Consider the following 20,826-nt stretch of genomic DNA (forward strand, 5'->3'; position numbering starts at 1 on the left):
ATTAAAGACTTCTCTTGTCATTAGTCCCACTATTTCTCCTAGCAAAGGAACATCATCAGTGCCTAGGTTCACAAGGTTTGTGAAGCATGGTTCAACAAGAAAGAAGGAAAAGGTTACAGAGGCACTTAGACCCAAGGTAACCAATACATATCAAAGAGGTAACATGCTTGTGTTTCCTCCATAGATTGTGGAAGGGGCCAAGCCTTCTACATCATCACAACATGGATCACATTTGCAGGATGAGGAGGCTATCCATCATGACATACAAATAGTGGACTTGGAGTCCCAAGATGATCATCAAAACCTAAAACTAGTTATCAGAGAGAAGGATTCTCAGATCACGAAGCTTTTGGACAATGTGGCAAGAGACAAATTCATCATTTCCTTTCTTGAGCAAGAAAATGAGCAGCTGAAGGCAAAGCAACTACTTTTAGAAAAAGATTTGTTTATAACTAATATGCAAGAGTCTAAAGGTAAGGCAATGCTAGGGAATGATGAGCAACATGAACAAGAGAGATAGGTTGGGAGGAAGAGGCTTAGGACAAAGGGTCTCAAAGGAAAATTTTAGAAGGAAAAATACCAAAACCTACTGAATGAGGATTTGAGTCTTGAAGACAAAATTGCTATGGAGATCAATGAAGATAGGGAATATTGGCTCAGAAAAGTAAATGACCATCTGGAGAAGCTTCCTGATAAATCTAATAGGGACAATCAGATGTTGAGGCACATGGCCCATCACTATCAAACAAGGAATCTGATTGCACAAATTGCGATCAAGAAACTGAAAGAAAAACTGAAAGAGGTCCAAGACAAGTAAAGGGAATCAAGAAAAAGGGGTAAAAGAGTGAAATTAGTGACTAAAACATCCAACAATGTTTAGCCCATATTCCAAAATAGCCAAGGAACAAATTTTGAAAGTTTTGGAGAAATTTGGAATTTTTTGAAATTTTGCAGGAAAAGGCACACAAAAGCGTCGCCCTGGGGCGTGACCATTTTTCCCTGGACATCCAAATGAGGTTTTTTCTACATGAATTGTTTACTTATATGGGTCTGACCCAAGTTCAGAAGAGTCATTTAGCCAAACAAATCTCGCAGCTACCGGCCCTTTCAACAATAGCCCGCAGAGCATGGACTGAGGTCTCACCCGAGGTAGCAGGGTAGGGTGCTGGAACCAGGTTTCCGCACCCTTGGGATGTCTTGATGTGGTCTAGAAGGTTCACGCACCATTTTGTGGCTTCGTGCCACTCTGCCTTGCGTAGATCTTGATCCAGGAAAATCCTTACTACTTATTAATGCGCTTTTTATAGATTAGATCTTTTTTTTAGGGGTTTTAAGCAAACATTTAACAGAAATAACTAGTTCACGCACCCAGAAAAGATACAAATTTACATAAACTCATAACATAAGCATGTGTGCATAGATCAAACAGTTATATCAACCATAAATTAGCCAGATCTGCAAGAATTCAGATTTAACATGGAATTTCACAATCAACTTATCTTTATTCACTTCCTTCACCAATACATCCAGATCCACCCTGCGCACTAAGCTATAGGGGTCCGCACACATAGCTGTAGACTCTACTAGGCCTCTGCATACATAACTGCAGAGCCTCTATCTATCTACCAACACTCTTGACTTGGACTTACAGATGCTTCAAGTTTTCCTTCTTCAAAAACCCATTACATTTCAGATCCAAAAGTACATCCCAAAAAACTGACTTCTATCCTTAGAGCCTCGCTCTATTTATACATTCCCATGGTCCACGGACCATGGGCAAGCCCACTTACTTCCTATTATTTTACATTATTTTTGGGTGGACAACCCTTTGACTAGACTCATTTACAATTCGCACTCCGTGCACTTTGTGGAGTCCTTAACATACCATTCCCAAGTGAGCTTTGATCCCCAACACTGTTACGCGGGCCCTCTGCTACCCAACAGCCCCCGAACACAATCAACATGACTTGTCCAGAGCCACTCAGCTGGTGCGGTAATCTTTGTGTGGAGGTATTTCAACAATTTCTACACGTCGCTTGTGCTTGCAACACACTCGGCTGCTAGCTTCTGTACCTGTTCTACGCGAGCTACTGATGCATCTGTATCACTTGGAGTTACCTGGCCGGGATCACATACTACCTACATGTGTGCTATCTTTCCTTCTATGGCTGTGGAGACTACGAATGCTTCATCAATCCAAGGCTGGATGCATTCCTTAAGCACTGCCTCCTTTTATCGTGCTGCGTCAACTTGTGCCTTGAGAGCCTGGGCCTCCTTAATTTCAGCCAACCACTGCATGATAACGACCGTCTACATAGTCCCATAGATTGTGTCATAGCCTGCAACTCCCGCACCTCAGTTTCTACCTGTTGTATGGTTGGGTCTTCCTGGAGGGCAGTGAGAATAAGGAGGGACTGATCTAATAGTCCTGAGCAATCTCATACAGCGCACTTTATCATTTCTAATCCTGCTTGAATTTCACTGCGACACTGATCCTAGTTTTCGACGGTGTGGCCAACTCCGCCTTCAGTCTTAGCTCTGCAATTTGTAGATTTAATTCCCATTGAGCCTTCATGGCCTCCTCCTGGGCTGTACGGAATCCTGTGGCCATGCAATGAATCTTGTCAGTGGTTGGAAGTTTGGTTGGGATAGCTAACTCCAAGACCTTGCTGCAAGCAGCCATCACGGCCTGTTCCACTTCCTCGGTGTGTGAGATCAAATCATCTCGCTGGAGACTGACCTACTCTAGATTTGCCTTGTGCTCCATCATTATTTGGAGGGTGTGGCCTTCCCAGGCACGAATCTCAGTGGTTATCCCATCCTGTAGTTGGTATAAGGTTTCTCTAGGAAGAGAGGTCAATTTCAATCCCTAACTTTGCACATCCTCCTTGACTTCGACCAAGACAACACCTGCTGGCAACACTAAGGTGTTCATTGTATTGGTATGCACCATCTCCTCAACTGTGGTTGTGCCCTTGGTTAATTGTAGGCTTACCCCGCCCGGGGGTCGCACCTGTAGCACCTACAACTGCGCTTGGATCTCCCCCAACACAGTTGTTTGCTTAGTTATCAGTTTTGTCAATGCATCAGTAGGGACATTACTTGGCGGTTTACTGCTGTCAAGAAACTCCTTCTCCAGAGCTTTGGTTGTCTTTGACTTTTTGTGTGTGTGCGGTGATTTTGTGCTGCGCGGTCGCTTGACGGGGTTTGATTCGGTAAGATGGTCTGTGTGTTCCTGTATCTCCTTCTCCTATTGCATATCATGGTCCGAGGCCATTTCCTGATCTGTCGTGGTTCCTTCGGTTAGCACATCCTTGGGTGCTTCCTTCTGTGAAGCTGCCTGTTGTCCTTGATAGGCCTTTTCTACCATGTTAGTGAGTCGCTGTTGGAGGTCCTTTTTATGCTGCTGCACTGCCATTTTTTCTAGTACAGCCTTGGCAGGGGCACGCCATTCTAGGGGCCATGTTGCTAACACCGCATAAATAGCATCGTCTATTGCCATGAACAGAAGCGTGACCCATGCTCGCTTCAGATCCTTCCGCGCTCGGATATATAAGTTATGCATGTCCACTTTGAACTCAGCCATGCTTTGCAAAGTGTTGTAGATTGTTGGAGACATTCAGGGTCTACGAGTGATCCGTGTCCAGATAGTACCCTCCATGAAGGTCCAAAAAACCCTGATGTCAGAAGCCCTCGCTGTGTCCTTTGTAGCCTAGAGTGAAGTATACTGCACTGCTTCCAGTAGGCTGTCTTCAATGCTGGGAAATTGGATACCCTACGAAAGTTCTCCTGCAACCAAAAGGATTGATTGTAGTAGCCATGCATAATAAAATGTCTTACCTTTGTCTTGTGCTTCCTGACAATTTGTCAAAAATTTGTCGCATAAGAACTATGCCCAGTGAAACTGAACCCCTACCACGCATTGTTCCGCAAGCGCAATGATAGGAGTTGGCACCTCATCTGCATGACATTTCCTCATTAGTTTACCGACTAGTAACTGGGTAGCAATTCGCACCCCTCGGTCTTTGATGCTTGCTATTGCATACCCCCGCTTCCGCTTCTCCAACTTATATTTAGCCTTCATTGTTTTGGTGCGACCCGCATCGCTACTTGTTCTAGCTATGTTTGTGGGGTCATTCCCTTTTACGGGCAAGTGGGTAATCCGATATACTAAATTAGCTGTGATCAGAATTGGCTCCTCCAACCAGAGAAACCCATCATGTACTAGACATAGTAACTGTCGGATAACACAGATGGTGAGGGTTGTGTGGTGATAGTGAGGTATCCACCTTATATTGAGTAACCCCGCCTTCTCCACACCTAGTAACCAATTTCGTGACAATAATTTGTCTTCGGCCAATTCGAGGAACTTGTCGTTATCTGCAAGGTCCCAGTCTTTGAACTTGATACTCGGGACTCGGCCCAGCAGTAGCCCATCGAACCTTATCTCATCCGGAAGAAGCGGGGTTTGGAGCGTATTCTTTGCAGTGTCCATGTCCTTTGCTAGCTTGATCGTGCCAATCCATGGGGGAATATATGGGGGTCACGATGGTATTTGGAAAGCATCCTCTTTGTCCTCATCTTGTGCATCAATCTGATCGATCAAAGCTTGCAAATCTTCATCGTCCTCCTCAGGTTCGGTGGTGATTACTTTGCCCTTTTTAGCTCCTGATAGCTTATTGAACCTTGGCAATATCCTGACTGGCCCCATCGGCTGATTATTTTTCCGAGACCGTGGTGTGAGTGGGGATTTTGGGACTTCAAGGACTATGGTGGCTTCATCTAGTGCCTCCTGGGTTGAGTATAGTTCTTCCGTGAACCATGCTCAGGTTCTCGCCATGGTACTCATGGAAACCTTGGTAGCCAAGTGTTTAACGGTCATTACTGGTTCTAATCTCAAATATCCTAGTGTTGTCCAGAGGTTATTAGATGAACATGTAAATTTGAATGAATCCCCTCCCTGCACTTACAGCTTATTAACTTTGTTTAGCCAGCAGATATTTTCATATCTAGCTTGAAACTTTCATCTTAATGACCTACTGCCCACTCCTTTCTAACATAACATGACTTTCTTGTCAGGAATAGTGATGTTAACGGTCAATTCTCGAGCTTTTTGCGCAGCAACACCATCACCCAGGCGTCACCACGATGTTGTGGCCCACATGACTCTGTAGAGAACCTTTTTGTCGCATCGGCCTCCCGCAGACTCGTTTATAGTCCCGCGCCCTCTTTCAACTGCTTGGGGTGCTGGGACTATGCTTCCTACAGCTAGTCAGGTGGTCGCACCCCTGGTGCGATTTCGGAACTTCCCTGCTAGCCCGGGCTGCGAGCACCTTCCGAGTGTCTTTGTAGCTGTTATCTCTTTGTGCATCATTGTGTGGGGTGTATCCTTCCGTAGGTGCGGGCACAACCATGATAGTAGGGTCATGGCACATTTGTGTTCTATGAGATACCTGACTGGGCCCGATTCCCTTATGTGCAGACTCGCACGGCCTTCGTGGGCATCGCTACCTTTCATTTTGTTGCTTCCTTCCCCAACTAGTGCGCTTTTCTTCTGGAGCCGTGCCCATAGGTTCTCGATTTCGTGAGGCCTGCTGCTACCCCACTTAGTTTGGGCTCTTGTCCGTTTACTTCTTGACACTGTCATATGTGCCTCCCTTTTAGTATATGCCCATTGAACCCGTGGTATCCGCAACTTCCCGGTGGGTCGTTTTCTCAAGTGAACGCTGAGTGAACTTCCCCCTATTCCCCTATTGACTTTGTCACAGGCTACTGGTGAACGAGATTCCCCCCTAACCCTTGCGCATACCTGCTTCTGATATCTACGCCACTTTCACCGAATCTTTGGGCATGTGCTCCATTCGTGGACAATCGTTGCGTACGGTGTCTTCGCAGGGTCATCCTGTGGCTTTTGTCTCATAATCGATGTTTCATGCTGGTCGACCACCTGCGTGGAATCCTCATCCGTTGGCTTGTCCCTTGTTTCCATGGTTGCATGACGTAGTGATCTAACCATCATATTACAATTTAGTGTCGTTACCTCATGCAATTGGTTCTGCCACTGCTCAATCTCTTCATCTGAGTCCGATGTGCAAGAACTGTCACCGTCCCATTAGACTCATCCATCTGTGGTTGAATTCACTTGGTCCTGATCCTGCACGATGATCTGGTAAATACAATCCAGTTCATCGTCGTTGTCCTCATTGCGAATTGGCTCAGTATAACGTGCTCCTTCGGCTGGGTCTAGCAGAACCACTACGCGGAGAGATTTTTTCTCGAATATCATTTTTCGTTTCTTTAGGTTGATGACTCCATTCATATCCATTGCCCAGTCTATCCCTAATAATGTAGGATATGGGCTACTGCCATCCACAATCTTTATGACCTTAAAATCAGTTAGTGTGCTTACACCATCGATGTCTACTATAACTCCCTGCAATGTTCCCATAGGAAAGTTTTTCTACTGATTCGCCATCCGCAGTTGGATAGGGGACCATTGTAGTGTAGACCTGCCCATGCACTCCCAGGTTTGTTTAGGTAGGACATTTGCATCTGACCCCAAGTCCAGAACAACCTAATCCATCTCATAGTCCCCAATCTGGGCAGTCAACCGCATTTCCTGCCCCGTTCGCAATGCATGCTTGCCCAACTTCTGTACCATTTGAGGTTCGTCCAATCCTACGCACCTAGTTATTAACTCTTGCAATCCCTTCACCACTTTGGTATCCTAGAGTAGCTTCATGCATGTCTCTAAGAAGGTATTTAGCATAGAAGTATCCCTCTTCGACTCTGTTTGATCCATGCTACCCGAAGTGGAAGTTTCCGCAAAGTTCTTCTTGGCCTCCATAAATGTTTCCTTCGCACACTCCAAATCAAACTCTGGTTGTTTCACAGGAGCCTTGCGAACCCATGCATCCTCCTCTAGTCGCTTCCCTTTATCTTCTCCCGTAGTTGCACCACTTCTAAGCATCATATTCACGTTAGGGTCTTCCGCGCGTGGTTCAACCTTCATCATTTGGACGTTTTGAGTGGGGGTGACCGGAAGCACTCCTTTTTCCTGCATTTGAGCAATTAGCATGGGGTAATCGACTGCTTCGTGGTCGAATTGGTAACAGTATGGGAAACAAGTTCTGGTCAGGTTGGTGCAATCACGCGCATAGTGCCCTGGTCCTCCACAATTATAGAAGATCAATTGTCCTCGTTCGCATCTGGGTCCCATTCCACCTCGGCCCCGTCTGCATCCTTGGAATCCACCTCATGCTATTGCTAAAGCAGGATCTTGCCAACGCACCTCCATCTGTGTCCTATAAGCAAGTGCTCGATCCATCAACATCTCATAACTCTAGCAGTTTCTTTCATTGTGTCCCATCGTCCTACAAAAGTTGCAAAATAACCGCTAGGGGGGGCACTGTCTCAGATTCTCTAATAGATAACAGTTGTCTATGGCATGCTTTCCTCCTTCTCGGCATATCGCACACCAGAGTGTGGGCACCGCAGTTGGCCCTGCTTGTACCTCTAGTCTCAATGGTATTGGTCCCCCCGGCACCACATAGTTGGAAAAGATCGGACAATGTTCCTTGTTGTGGCCCAGGCCCTTACATTTCATACACCATACTTCTTCGCACCCTTCTGACCGTGGCGCCCATCCTTGTTTCAAACTTCACATCTCTAAGCATAGGCTTTGTAATTACGCGTGGATTTGCTGAACTCCCAACCCCGGATCCTGTATTGGGGTTTCATGCAATCTCATCGCAGTCTCTAATGCTTCAGCTTGGGTTGAGATCTTTTGTTGTGATAGCACCATCCTTAGATGTGGTGTTAAGGACACCACAAACCATCTGCAGTGTTGCGCATCTGTCAATGTCACATTAGCTTCGCGGATTGTGCTCTTTAATCTCTGATCCAGATCCCATGAGGTTTCACCTGATAACATCGCTATCTCTTTGAACCCAATGACCGACTGGGTCTCTGATTTTGGCTGACCAAATTCTTTGTTCAATGCATCCTAGATCGTCATTATTCCCGCATTCGGATGATTGCTTGAGTACTTTATATACCACATCAATGCGCGGTCCTGCAGCGCGCTAACCAGGGTAGCCTTTTTGATGTTATCGTCCGTTATGCCTTGGGCTTCCCATACAACCCTTACCACAAACCAAAACTAACCTGGTTCCTCATTTCTTGCACCTTTAAATACCGACAACTTGACTACGTTTTCCATCCCAACCTTCGGTGGTGGCGGAGGTGGAGGTGGAGTGGGTGAAGATGGATTTGATGTTGGTGAAGTGGGTAATGGCATAGATGGAGGTGGTATCAGTGGAAAGCACTGCTTAATCAACCAGACTGTGCTTCTTGGGGAGAACCTCATGAGCTCCTCCTCGCTTTCTCATGAAATAGAAATTAGCAGATTGTTCTCTAATCCTTCGGTTCCTTGGTAGCCTCTTCCACTCCGCGTTACGCCAAACATCAATAAATGCGCATAATTTGTTTTTCACACAACAACATCTTAATCCAAGTATTCAATGATTTGATGTACCTACCCCGCGGTCCTTGGAGAAAGTGCCTTTCTGCTTCACTATAACTCACGGTTGTGTCTATTGCAAACTCAATAATAAACCCTCCTATTACCCGATCCAACCAGTGATCTACTGCGCGTGCGATTTTATCTTCAGATGCTTCTAGCCTGTGCACCAATTCTGGAGTCCACACAATAGGTTGATTTAGTCTGCACCTTCCCACACTGTCAGCTAACCTCGCAATCCACTTGTACAACTCTATCAGGAATGTCACGAAGAAGATTTTGTGGATATGAGTGTATATGTAACGATCCAACCACCCTTCCTCCAATATCTGTGGGTTTCTGTTTTCTTGAACCATGAACTCGTGAAGCTTCTGATCTAGCCAATATTCAAGCTCTTTCTTTATAGGATTCCAGTGTTCCGACATCAGACATCCCTTAGGCAGATCCCGGTCCCGGCAACAGAACCATTTGTTGGCTTATATCGACCTGACCCAAGTTCGGAAGAGTTATTTATCCAAACAAATCCCACAACTACTAGCCGTTTCAGCAATAGCCCGTGGAGCGCGGACTGAGGTCTCACCTAAGGTAGCAGGGGAGGGTGCTGGAACCAGGTTTTCGCATCCTTGGGATGTCTTAATGTGGTCTGGAAGGTTCACACACCATTCTGTGGCTTCGTGCCACTCTGTCTCACATAGATCCGGATCCAGGAAAATCCTTACTACTTATTAATGCAATGTTTATAGATTAGATCTTCTTTTTAGGGTTTTTAAGCAAACATTTAACAGAAATAACCAATTCGCACACCTAGAAAATATACAGATTTACATACAATCATAACATAAGCATGCGCACATAGATCAAACAATTATATCAACCATAAATTAGCCAAATCTGCAAGAATTCAGATTTAACACAGAATTTCAAAATCAACTTATCTTTATTCACTTCCTTCACCAATACATCAAGATCCTTCCTTTGAACTTAGCTGTAGGGGTCCACGCAGACAGCTGCGGACTCTACTAGGCCTCTACGCACACAACTACAAAGCCTCTATCTATCTACCAACACTCTTTACTCAGACTTACAGATGCTTCAAGTCTTCCTTCTTCAAAAACCCATTACATTTCAGATCCAAAAGTACATCCCAAAAAACTGACTCCTATCCATAGAGCCTCTCTCTATTTATACATTCCCATGGTCCACGGACCATGGGAAAGCCGACTTACTTCCTATTATTTTACATTATTTTTGGGCAAACAACCCTTTGACTGGACTCATTTACAATTCGTGCTCCGCGCACTTCATGGAGTCCTTACCATACCTTTCCCAAAATTGCGGGCTTTGAGCCCCAACACTGTTATGCAGGCCCTCTGCTACCCAACATGGATGGATGCATTATGATGAGTAAATGCCAAATCTAATACTATTTTTGTATGAAGGATTCCCATTTTTATCAGAAACCCAAAAAACCTCAATGTTTTCATCTCTCTGCCACTAAATCTCGACTGGTGCAATGCTTCTAAGTAAGGTTGGGCGAATGAGGTTTTGGAGGCCTTCCCATGGGTAATTTTCAAAACTTCAAGATGATCTGGAAACTAGATAGAAAAATCTAGTTTACCATTCTTTCATATTTCCATTTTGACTTGGGGAAGAGACCTAAAAATGGCTTCAAACAGGCATGACCCTTCTGCAAAATTTCCTGTTTTGGTGCACGCTGGTGTGACCTTTTTGCTGACTAGCGCAACCCTTCTGGTTTTGGTGCGACTCATCTTGTCTAGTAACCTCTTGAGTATTGAATGATGGAAAATTAAAGATTTTATGATATATTAATGTCACTTTAGGTTTCTTATTTAGTGTTTGCCTCACTTTATGAGGATAATTGTAATTAATGAGGAGATATGCTCTCCTAAACTTTAGCCTAAAATGTGGAAACTGTCTCAACTATCCTATGTCTGAGTGAGGACTTGTGAAAGCCAGTTATGATGAGACTTGAATAGAATTTTTGACCTGATGAGATGTCATATTTTGTATTTTCCTTATAAGATGGAGGGGAACTATTTTCCAGGGGTTGGACATTTGAGGAGAGAACCGTTGTAGCCTATATTTGACATTTTGGAAATCAAAAGATAGGGTTTGCAGCTCTTGTAGTGGGATTCCTGTGGTATGTATTTTAGCATTGTTTTTTCTTCTATGATCATAAGTTTGAATTTCCATTTCCATGTTTCATGTTCTTTTTTACTAAGATAATAAACATAATTCATTCATGTAATGCTCTATTTTGGAAAATCTTTCACATTATTGTTCATTTTTCTTCTTATATAAACGAATCCATGAGATTCATGCTCGTTTAGAAAACCCTACCTATATCCCATTTACAAAACGATAACCCTAAAGTGCTAAAGTGTGTGCCTACCTTGCCCCATTACATCTCTATAAATCTAATTCTCAAAGCCTAGACCTAGCTCCCTCTGACCTAGATACCTTGTTTTTCTCCCTTACCCAGCAAGAAAACCCTAAAATTTCCAAAACCTACCTAAGATTAGCTATCTAGCCTAAAATCCTTTATCATCCAATCATCTATTGGTTTTGATTCCATAGGGAGAGCCTTCTCTAGTTTGGTAGGGCTAGCTACCAAATTGAAAGTGTTAACACCCAGGTTGTTCCCTTTGACTCCCAAGGGAATACGGCCGGGGTAACCACTAACCAATCTTTGGATTACGGCTTCTAGCCAAACTGTAATCAGAGAGGGCTCTCTCTTTATGGTTTGTCTCTATTTTGAGAAGAATTTTAGGCTAGCTATGATGCTCAAGGTTTGTTTTTGGACTTGGTTGGGTGATGGTTTCAATCAAGATATATATGTGTTCACTGATATGTTCTAGGCCATTGGGCATGGAGTCAGTGGTCCTTTAGTAGTTTTGTGTGCTATGTTGATACAGTAGTGATGCTGCAGAGCTGGATAAGTGTCTGAGAAGTAATACCTTGAAATTGTGATTAAGTGTGGTGTGTCCAGTTCATGAAAGGCAGTTAAGAATCTTCCAATAAACTGATATGCAAAAGGAGTGAGAATATTATTTAGAAGCAGTGAAGAATTTCTAGACAATATTCACATTTTAGAATTAATGAAAAACATGAGCATTTAAGAATTCATGTCCATAGTTAATCCTGAAGAAAAACATGTACAACAATAATAGATTGAGCACAGGGTGCAACTAAACATATCCTGCACTATCCTTTTTCTCTATTGCTAGATTAGTGAAACATGAGCATGATTTAGTAACATGAGAAGACAAAACAGGGATTAAGAAACTTATTATTTCATCAGACAGCACAAGAATTCTACAGCAGCACGTATGTCATCAGCAAGACATGAAAGTTCCAGGAAATCACTGAGCTGATTCAGCCCTTTGTATTAGATGATCTGAAAGTGTACAATAGATTTGCCTCAGAGTGAAAATCACCAACCCATTATGCGTTGCTAAGGGGGGTATATATACAAAATTTTACATAAGAAAATATCAAGGAGATGAGTTAATGGCTTATTGATGTTATGCAAACTCCTGGAGCATTGTAGCTGAGATAGTTAATGCTGTAATAACTTTTCAGTGCTTTAGCTGTCCAATATAGTCAGAAACTGTTGACTTGGTGGCTGTTGGAGTCGGCTGAGGATGCGTTGTCAAAAATATGCGTATTTTCTTATCCTTTGGGCTAGCTGTCGTTGTCCATGTGCTGAGTTATCTTTCAGCTTCTTTTAATACTGACTTTATTCTGTTGTTTGTCTTCTAGTGAGTTGGAGCTGGCAGTGACCGAGCAACTGAGGTTATCGTGGCAAAATTTGGAGCATCGCTTGCCACCAATCTTCCTTAGGAATCTGATGTCTTCGAATCTTTATCAAAGTTTCATCGGCCTCTGTATACCTGTAAAAGTTTGGAGGAGTCTCAAAAAGGTGATTTACCTCATTTTCAATAAAAAACAGGCCTTCAAGTTTATCGTATAGGCTCTGTCCTGTTGGAGGCCCTGTTTCCTCAGAAGTGCTGCCAGATGCAGTTATTTCATTTTCAATATAAGTTGCCATTCTGTTGGTAAATTGATCTCGAGAGATCAGTCTTCCTGTACCGCTTAGTAGGCTGGGCAGTCCTTTTGCTTACAGTACTGCCATTTTGACTTTATATTCCTCCACCTCAGCTTGTATTTCATAGCACTTCCTCTCCACAGTTTGCACATAATTCCTGAGAGTGAGTACTTTCTTGGCTGTGAGGACGGCCTCTGTTCTGTTGACTATGCCAATGGCTGCCAGCTCCTCCTTTTCTTGCCTGTTCAGAAAATCTATCATTCTGTTGGCCTGCTCAGGCCTGTCTCCTAGTGTTGTTTTGGCCCTCTGAATCTCTGTCTGTGCTTGGCCAATTAAATCCATCTGCTCATGTATAGTTTTAATTGACCTCCATTGTTTATTGATGGATTGGCTAATTTTGGCCCATAGAATTCTTCTTATTTCAGCCATGGCACTTTCCAGATTTAGCTCTTTTTCCAAGGCCTTTATCTTTTCTTTTAGGGCCTTTATTTCTCTGCCTTGTTCTGCCACAGTCATCTTTGATTTATCATACTTGGCATCTAATTCTGCCAATTTTTCCTTGGCCTGTTTTATTTCATTTGCCTGGAGCTCCATTTCTTTAATGGCCTTAGTCAATTCTTCCACGCTTGCGCTGGAATTTGGAGCTGTTGTTGTTGTTGCTGCTTCTGTTGTGGGAGCCACTGCTGCCTCTGTAGTTGTTGCAGTGGTTGAAGTAGTTGGGGGAGCTTGGGATGTGGATTCTCCTTGTTTATCTTGTAATGCCCCTTCAAGCTCTTTCTCCAAGTCAAGGATTTTCTGATTTAGCTGCATTATGAGGTCCAGCTGCTCATCGACCTGCTTTTCCTTCTGTAGCTCTGTTGTCTGAAGATGCTCTGTTGGCAGCAGCTTTAACCTCTTCTTTAATGCATTGAGGTCATCCTCCTTTTTCTTCATAAGGGCCCTTACACCCTTTCGATCCTTAGGATGATGTCCTAGGTCAATAATAATGTCCTCAAGTGATTTTATTCTGTTATCTTTGGCTAGGGAGGACATTCTCTCAAAATCCAACTGAGTGTTGGTATTTTTGAGTGACTCTTTTAGTTCATGGGCCATGGTTGCCCTGTCCACCAAGGTTGCATAGACCATTTCTCCAGTTTGCTTGTGGAGTTCAATTTGGTCCATGGGGTGGATGTCTTTGGCTAGGACCTCCACCCTTGTCTTCACAAAATCTGCAGCTGACTTCGGCTGTGGTACTGTAGGTTTAAAATGACTTAGTATGATTTTCTCCTCTTTAATGTCATACACGGACATTAATCTTTCTTGCTGGGCTGGTGTAGCATTCAGAAATTATTTATACACCTCTACTCTCAGCAAGTCATTCTATGCCTTGATTTTCTTAAAAGAAGCCTTAGTGCTTTTAGGCTTCTTGCTTTGCTGAGAAGAGGAGGACACCTCCAAGCCAAGTTGTGATCCTTGCTCCTGCTGAAAGGAGCTTGTACCTGTATGCTGGCTGCCCTCCCTGTCTTTCCTTGAACTGTCAACGACTTCTTCAGTGATGTCTTCTACCTCTGGGGAGTCAAGCCTTTGCCTTTTGGTCTCCGGTTGCTGGGAGGATCCACTAACAGGAGTGGACTCTTCTCTATCTCTTTTCGTACCCCTCTCCTCATGTGCTGGGGTCTGCAAAATTGGTGCTGTTGGTGGCTCAGTTTGTGGAGGGGGAGTCTGCTCTTGTTGCTGTTCTGGTTGCTCCTCTCTTTGCTGCTCACTTGAAGGGGCAGGCTTTTCTTTCACTGTTTCTTCTTCAGCACCCATTATTCCTTTTCCTTTGTCTAAACCTGGTGCTACTGTAAAAGGTGCCTGTGTGGCTGGTGCAGTAGTTGTGGCCGAGGTCCCTTCTCCTGCTGGGTGTGGTCGTTTAAAGGGTACCTGCTGCACAAAATCTAGGTCAAGAGTCTTTTCCAATTCCCTGAAATTCTTTTGCATTATCTCTTCTTCAGTTAATTTGTCAATTAAAGTATCCTGCAGCCATTCATGCTGGTTGGCATATTTTTTAATGTGTGGATATTTGCAATGCTTGATACCTACTAGCCTGTACTTGACTCTTCTAGCGGTAATGAAGCCTTCATGGTCATAAGCGACCCACCGAAAACTATATGATAGCTTGTATTTGTCTTTGAGGATTAGGTCAGCATCTTCCCATCCTTCTTTTTTATTCATGATGAAGGGGCCCACCTGGTGTTTGAACTTGAGATGGGCTTTCTTTTTGGAGCTGTGGAAGTGAGTGAGGTCAGACTGAATCAACTGCCTATAATACTCCAAGGCAAATATCCTCATAGGCACATATTTTGGGAGCCTGTATGGACAAAGCTCACAGCCATAGACTCTGATGACTGTATGATCCTCATATAGGTACCAATCACCTATTTTGTACTTCTTGGAAATCTGCAGAGCTTTCTATATTTCAGTTGATATTCTTGGAGGAGGGGACCTCGTCAATAAGCAAGAGACAGGGTATACAAATTGGTCAATAAATTCACAATAGGAATAGGGTGAATTTTGGACTTTGTGATAGACAGATGTCCAGAAGATAACAGATCTTCTTTCCCCTCTATAATCCAGCTTTTTGATGTAGCATGGAAAAACCTCGGACTGATAGTACATGAAAAGGTGGTAGATATAGGATGAGTACTTGAAGACACCCTGTCTGTCCACTTTGCCCAACTGATCATGAATCTTGTTAGCTATGAACTTGGCAAAGTTATATTTGCGCGCAGGGGGTTGGGCTGGGCTGTAAGCAGCTAGCAATACCAGCATTGTTTCATCCACATGCTCACTGGTTCTGTATCCCAACACATAAGCAATCATGTCTAGCAACAGTCTGCCTACCTCAGTAAAAAAGACATCCAAGTAGGGAGGTGGCCCTGCAGGCTGGCATTCAGGTCTCATAAATGTCCTGGTGACCTTCTGAATCTCCTCACTAGTCATCTTGGCACTAGTGTCCAGCAGATAATTCATGGAAAATGGGAATAACAGCTCAGTCTGGTCAAAGTGGAGCAATTTATTGATGGATTCAGGATTAATGTGTAAGAGGAAGCTCCCAGATGGAGACTTAATAGCTCTTTGCTGCACATCATAGTTTTCAGCACATAGGCGAATAATCTCAGGAAAAACATTGACAAAGGGGAGACAGTAGTATGGCAGATTTGACTCCCATATCCCATATGTATCATGACCATTCAGGTAGTCATCTCTTAATTGCCTGAAGGTCTGCAAAAAGTCCCTGTTACCCACAAAGTCTTCAATGAGGTAGTCCCTGTCAGCAAGAGGCAAGGACTCCAGGTCTTTGTTTGGTGGATTTAATGGAGCAACATTGAGGGCTGAGGGTGCAGGGGCAGCCATTGTATAATCTGATTTTGAACAAGGTGAGTGCAATGGTTTGCAAGGTTCCTCAGAGCTTAAGTGATAGGCTCACTGTAGACAATGTTTGAAATCTTCTTCACAGTGGAAAAGGCAGGCTTGGCAGACTTGTTTCTGCAGTTTTTGGTAAATTCACAGGGATTGTGAATTGATGGGGATGATTGCAGAGGGTGAGCTGGCTTCAATTTCGTGACATGCAGCCTTGGGCCTCCACTCGACGAAAGGGAACAATGTCGGGCCAGTTCGAGGCCAAATTTGTAAATTTCAACCGTGAATTATCGGTTTAATACCGAATTCTCGGGGCAAAGGGTAATGCAGGTGGATTTAATGGCAAATTAAGTAGCAGACAGTGTGCAATTTAGGATTCTAGCGATGCTTAGTGGAGAATTTGCAGATTAATGGCAAGCATGGGGACGAAATAAGGAACTCGTGATGAATACCTAGATAATATAGCACTGAATGTCTTCGGGCCGAGCATGGAGAGCTCACTGCAGCTGAATTTCCAAGTTATAGCGGCCGCAACTTCGAATTTGATGGCTAGAGGCAATTTCGCGGCACAGGTCGACAATGGCTGCATCGTTTTCACGTGGAAATGACCCCAAACGGCTAGTTTGGGCGTTTATGACGGCAAATTTGGGCAAAAAGGGTCATTGGCGCTTTTTCCGCCAATGACGTCAGCATGACGTCACGGCGGGCCCGGGTACGGCGCGTGACGTGGACGCTGAGCTGGAGGCCAGCGTGGCTGGACGAGGTGGCAGGCAGATGCAGTGGCAGGGCCACGTGGAGGGCCACGGGGTGCGGGGGCGGGCGGATTGGCATGACGTCATAGTGACGTGGGTGCTGACGTGTGGGAGGGGCAGTATCGGGGAGGCGGTAAGCGGTCTCCCCGTACCGCTTTTGGTGATAGGCGGTATCGGGGAGGGGGGCTCCAAACAACCCCAGCGCCTGCCACGCGTCCCGGGTATGGAGCCCATTACCGCCATTCCCCGGACGTTAAAGGGAGGCAGGTCAGGATGCGAGATCGACCGCCCACCGTTGGATCTGGGGCGGCAGACGATCAACGGCTGGCGGGTACTGTGGTCAGAGGTGCAGCTTTGGGTTGGGTCCCGCCCGACCATTAAAATATTCAATTTAATATTTATGGCGCGGGACTATAGATTTTTGGGTTTTGTGGGTTTTTTCAGGTTTTTGGGTTAATCTGTGGGGAAGAAGGGTTTATAGTGGGTTTAAGCAGAGGGAAAGGGGTTTTTTGTGGAATTTTTGAACATAGGGGAGGTGAGGGCTTAGGATGAGGTTATTACTCTAACCAGAGGTTAGAGCAATCCTATGACAGGGTTGACCATAGTCCCTGGTGGACTATTGTCTCCCTTAACAAACTTATTTAGCTATAGTGCTAAAAGGGGAGGATATTTATACATTGCTGGGGATTTATACACCATGGTGTTATAATAGTAGGGGGAAGGGAAACATAAGGGATTTAGTATTGATACAGTTAGTACTGGGGAATGAGAATGGGAAATGGTGTTTAGTGAGTTTTTTGGGACTTAAACTTAGTTAGGAAGTAGATCAAAATGAAAAGAATTTTTACACAGGAAATGTGGCTTCTTTTCAGGAATAAGAACCAACATAACACCTTAAACTCTTTCATGAACACAACTGATGAAGGGATGTTAGTAATGAATGTGAAAGGGGAGAAAAGGGAGTTAGACATGCTCCTTTACTTTGCTGCAACATGATGGAGAAGAGGAGCTTCTCTATGCACTGATGTTTGCCTTGTGTTAGACCAGCAAGATTCATCTGAAAGAAATGATATTTCTGCAACCCCATCTACCTACCCATCTACTTGCCTAGTATTTTTTGTTCCTTCTTGGAGGGTGCACTTCGACTTGCAGACCCTTATTTGCCTTTTCTTTTCTTTTGGCTTTTTCCTTTTGATTTTCTATCTAAGGCTACCCTTATTGCTTCCAAGGTCCCAGATTAAACAGTTGGGAGCCTTACTTCTCTACCTAGCTACTTGTCTGCCAAGGTTAAATAGTTTGGACAGACTTCTTTCTCTATTCTACAACAGAAAATTGAAATATGGTATGATCCAGATTAGGCTGTTGGACCACCCATCAAAATTTAGTCAACTTCAAGCTATGTACACACATTGTTTTCTCTTGGAAATATGGGATCTTTGCATCACCAAAGCAGAGCATATTTGGACCTTTCTTTGCCAATCATGAAATATGAAACTTATTGGTATAGGTAGCTAACAGTGGCTCCACATGGGGATGGTTTTTGCATTTGAAAGACCAAGAACAACAGGTCAGAATGCCTTGGCCCTTGATTTCTTGTATCAAAACTTGGAGTGTTCCTCTTTGAAATGCCAAAGTTATGCTCTTCCCATCTTAGTAAATCTCTGAACTTATTAGCCCTTTGCTGATAACTTATAAAACTTGAGAAACTGCATCTTTACATTTTAACAGAAAGTAATATATACACCTTAATATGTACAAGGGAAACTCAGGCTGCACTTATGGATAGTAGTCAAAATAGTGCTTCAACATCTTGCCATTCACAGGACCTTCATCCAGATCAGCTTCATCCAGACTTTTAAGGAAGTAAGTATTGTTTCCTTGTACTGCTTGAACAGCAAATGGTCCTTTCCAAAGGGAATCAAATTTTCCATGTTTTCCTTTGTCTTCCCTTCTTGAATCCCACTTGAGGACTTTGTCACCAATGTTGAAATCTTCTGCCTTGGTCCTTCTGTCAAAGGCTTTCTTTAACTTTTCTTGTAAAACTTGAACTCTGTTGTAAACTTGGTCTCTAGTTTGCTGCAAACATATTATTTGATTGATTCTTCTTTGCATATCATTTGGCTCAGCTTGACTTTCTTGAAGTAATTTCATAACAGGGACCCCTAGTGATGAAGGAAATTTGGCTTCTAATCCATAAACTAACTCATATGGGCTGATCCCAATTGATCTCTTGGTTGTTAGTCTATCTGCCCATAAGGCATTCACAAGCTTCTTATGCCAATTCTTCTTATTTTCTTCCAATACCTTCTTTATGATGTTTACAAGGCTTTTATTTGATGATTCAGCAAGGCCATTTCCTTGGGGATAGTATGCAGTAGAATGGCCCAAGGTAATGTGAAATTTGTGGCAGAAATTCACCATCTTCTTTGATCTGAAGGCAGCAGCATTGTCTGTTATTATCTTATCAGGACAACCGAATCTAGAAAGAATATTGGTCTCAAGGAACTGAATGATAGTGGAATCATTAGCTTGTCTGCATGGAACAACTTCAATCCACTTAGTAAAGTAGTCTGTAGCTATTAGAATCCATCTATGTTGGCCTGAAGATGAGGGATGAATTTCCCCAATGAAATCCAAGCCCCATTGTTGAAAAGGTCTCTCTGTTGCAATAGGCCTCAAAGGAAGTGGTAGTAACTTTCTCTTTCCCTCAAACACTTGGCATTTATGACATGAAGTGGTAAATTTTTTGACATCAGCAAAAACAGTGGGCCAATAGTAACCAGCCCTCAGTATTTTATCCACAGTGGACTTCCAATACAAGTGTCCACCACAATCACCTGCATGAAATTCTTCCATGATATTGTTAGTCTCATTCTCAATCAAGCAGTTTAACAGTATACCCTCATGGTTTTTCCAAAGCAGATTGCCATCCATAACACAAAATCTTGAAGCTTTCATTTTTAGGAACCTACATTTAGTTCTGGACAATCCTGGGGGAGCACACAGGTTTTGTAACACGTAACATATATCAGAATACCAAGGGGATTGTTCAAAGGCTACATTGATCTTTGGAGTCGCCAACTCCGGTTCATTGTCCAGCTGGTTTATGTCTAAGGCTTAGAAGTTTGCTTCTGTCATTAATTTGGCCAAACCTTGCCCTTTTATTAGTTTTGTTGGTTTTATCTCAATATCAAATTCCAGGATGTTGGCAATCCATTTTCCTCTTCTACCCTCTAAGTTTTCTTGAGTGAGAATGTCTTTAACATTGGGACTTGGCACATAAGCTATAACATGGGAATAAAGGATGTAAATCCTAAAGACTTTGATGGCCTTGACCAAAGCATAAGCTTGTTTCTCCATGATTTGATATTTCAGAGGTGCATCTCTAAGAGCTCTACTAAAGAAAGCAATAGGTTTCTCGTTTCCTTGGTCATCTTTCTGTAATAGAACAACAGCAATAGTATGCTGAGAGGCAAAGGAGAAAATGATAAATTCTCTATCAAATTGAGGATTTGTTAAGACTGGGGTTTGGGTAAGGGCCAATTTTATACCTTCAAAGGCTTGATTTGCTTCAACTGTCCATTTCACTTTTGAATCCTTCTTTAGCATGTTATATAGTAATCTGATCAATTCAGCTAAGTTTGGGATAAACCTTCTTAAGAAGTTGATCTTACCCAAGAAGGCTTGCAATTCTTTGATGTTTCTTGGGTGGGGCATTTGTAAGATAGCTTGTATCCTATCTGGGTCAATTCTTATGCCGTTCTTTGAAATAATATGCCCTAATAGTTTACCTTCTTCCAAACCAAATAGAGACTTTTTGGGATTCAAGGAAATGCCATATTTCCTACAAGTTATGAAGATCTGCCTTAAGTGCTTCAAGTGTTCTTGGTCAGATTTTGAGAAAGGTGTGAAGTCATCCAAATAAATGACAAGAAAGTCATGAATCTCTTTAGCAAAAGCAATATCCATTGCTCTTTGAAATGTTGCCCCTGCATTTTTCAATCCAAAAGGCATTTTTACATATTTGAAAGTTCCCCAAGGGGTTGTAAATGCAGTTTTGTCTTGGTCATCAGGGTGTACTAGGATCTGATTAAAGCCTG

The sequence above is a fragment of the Pinus tabuliformis genome, chromosome 7 (genome assembly GCF_031772625.1).
Source record: "Pinus tabuliformis cultivar Carrire ecotype Pingquan chromosome 7, CPIR1, whole genome shotgun sequence".
In the NCBI taxonomy this organism is placed as follows: domain Eukaryota; kingdom Viridiplantae; phylum Streptophyta; class Pinopsida; order Pinales; family Pinaceae; genus Pinus; species Pinus tabuliformis.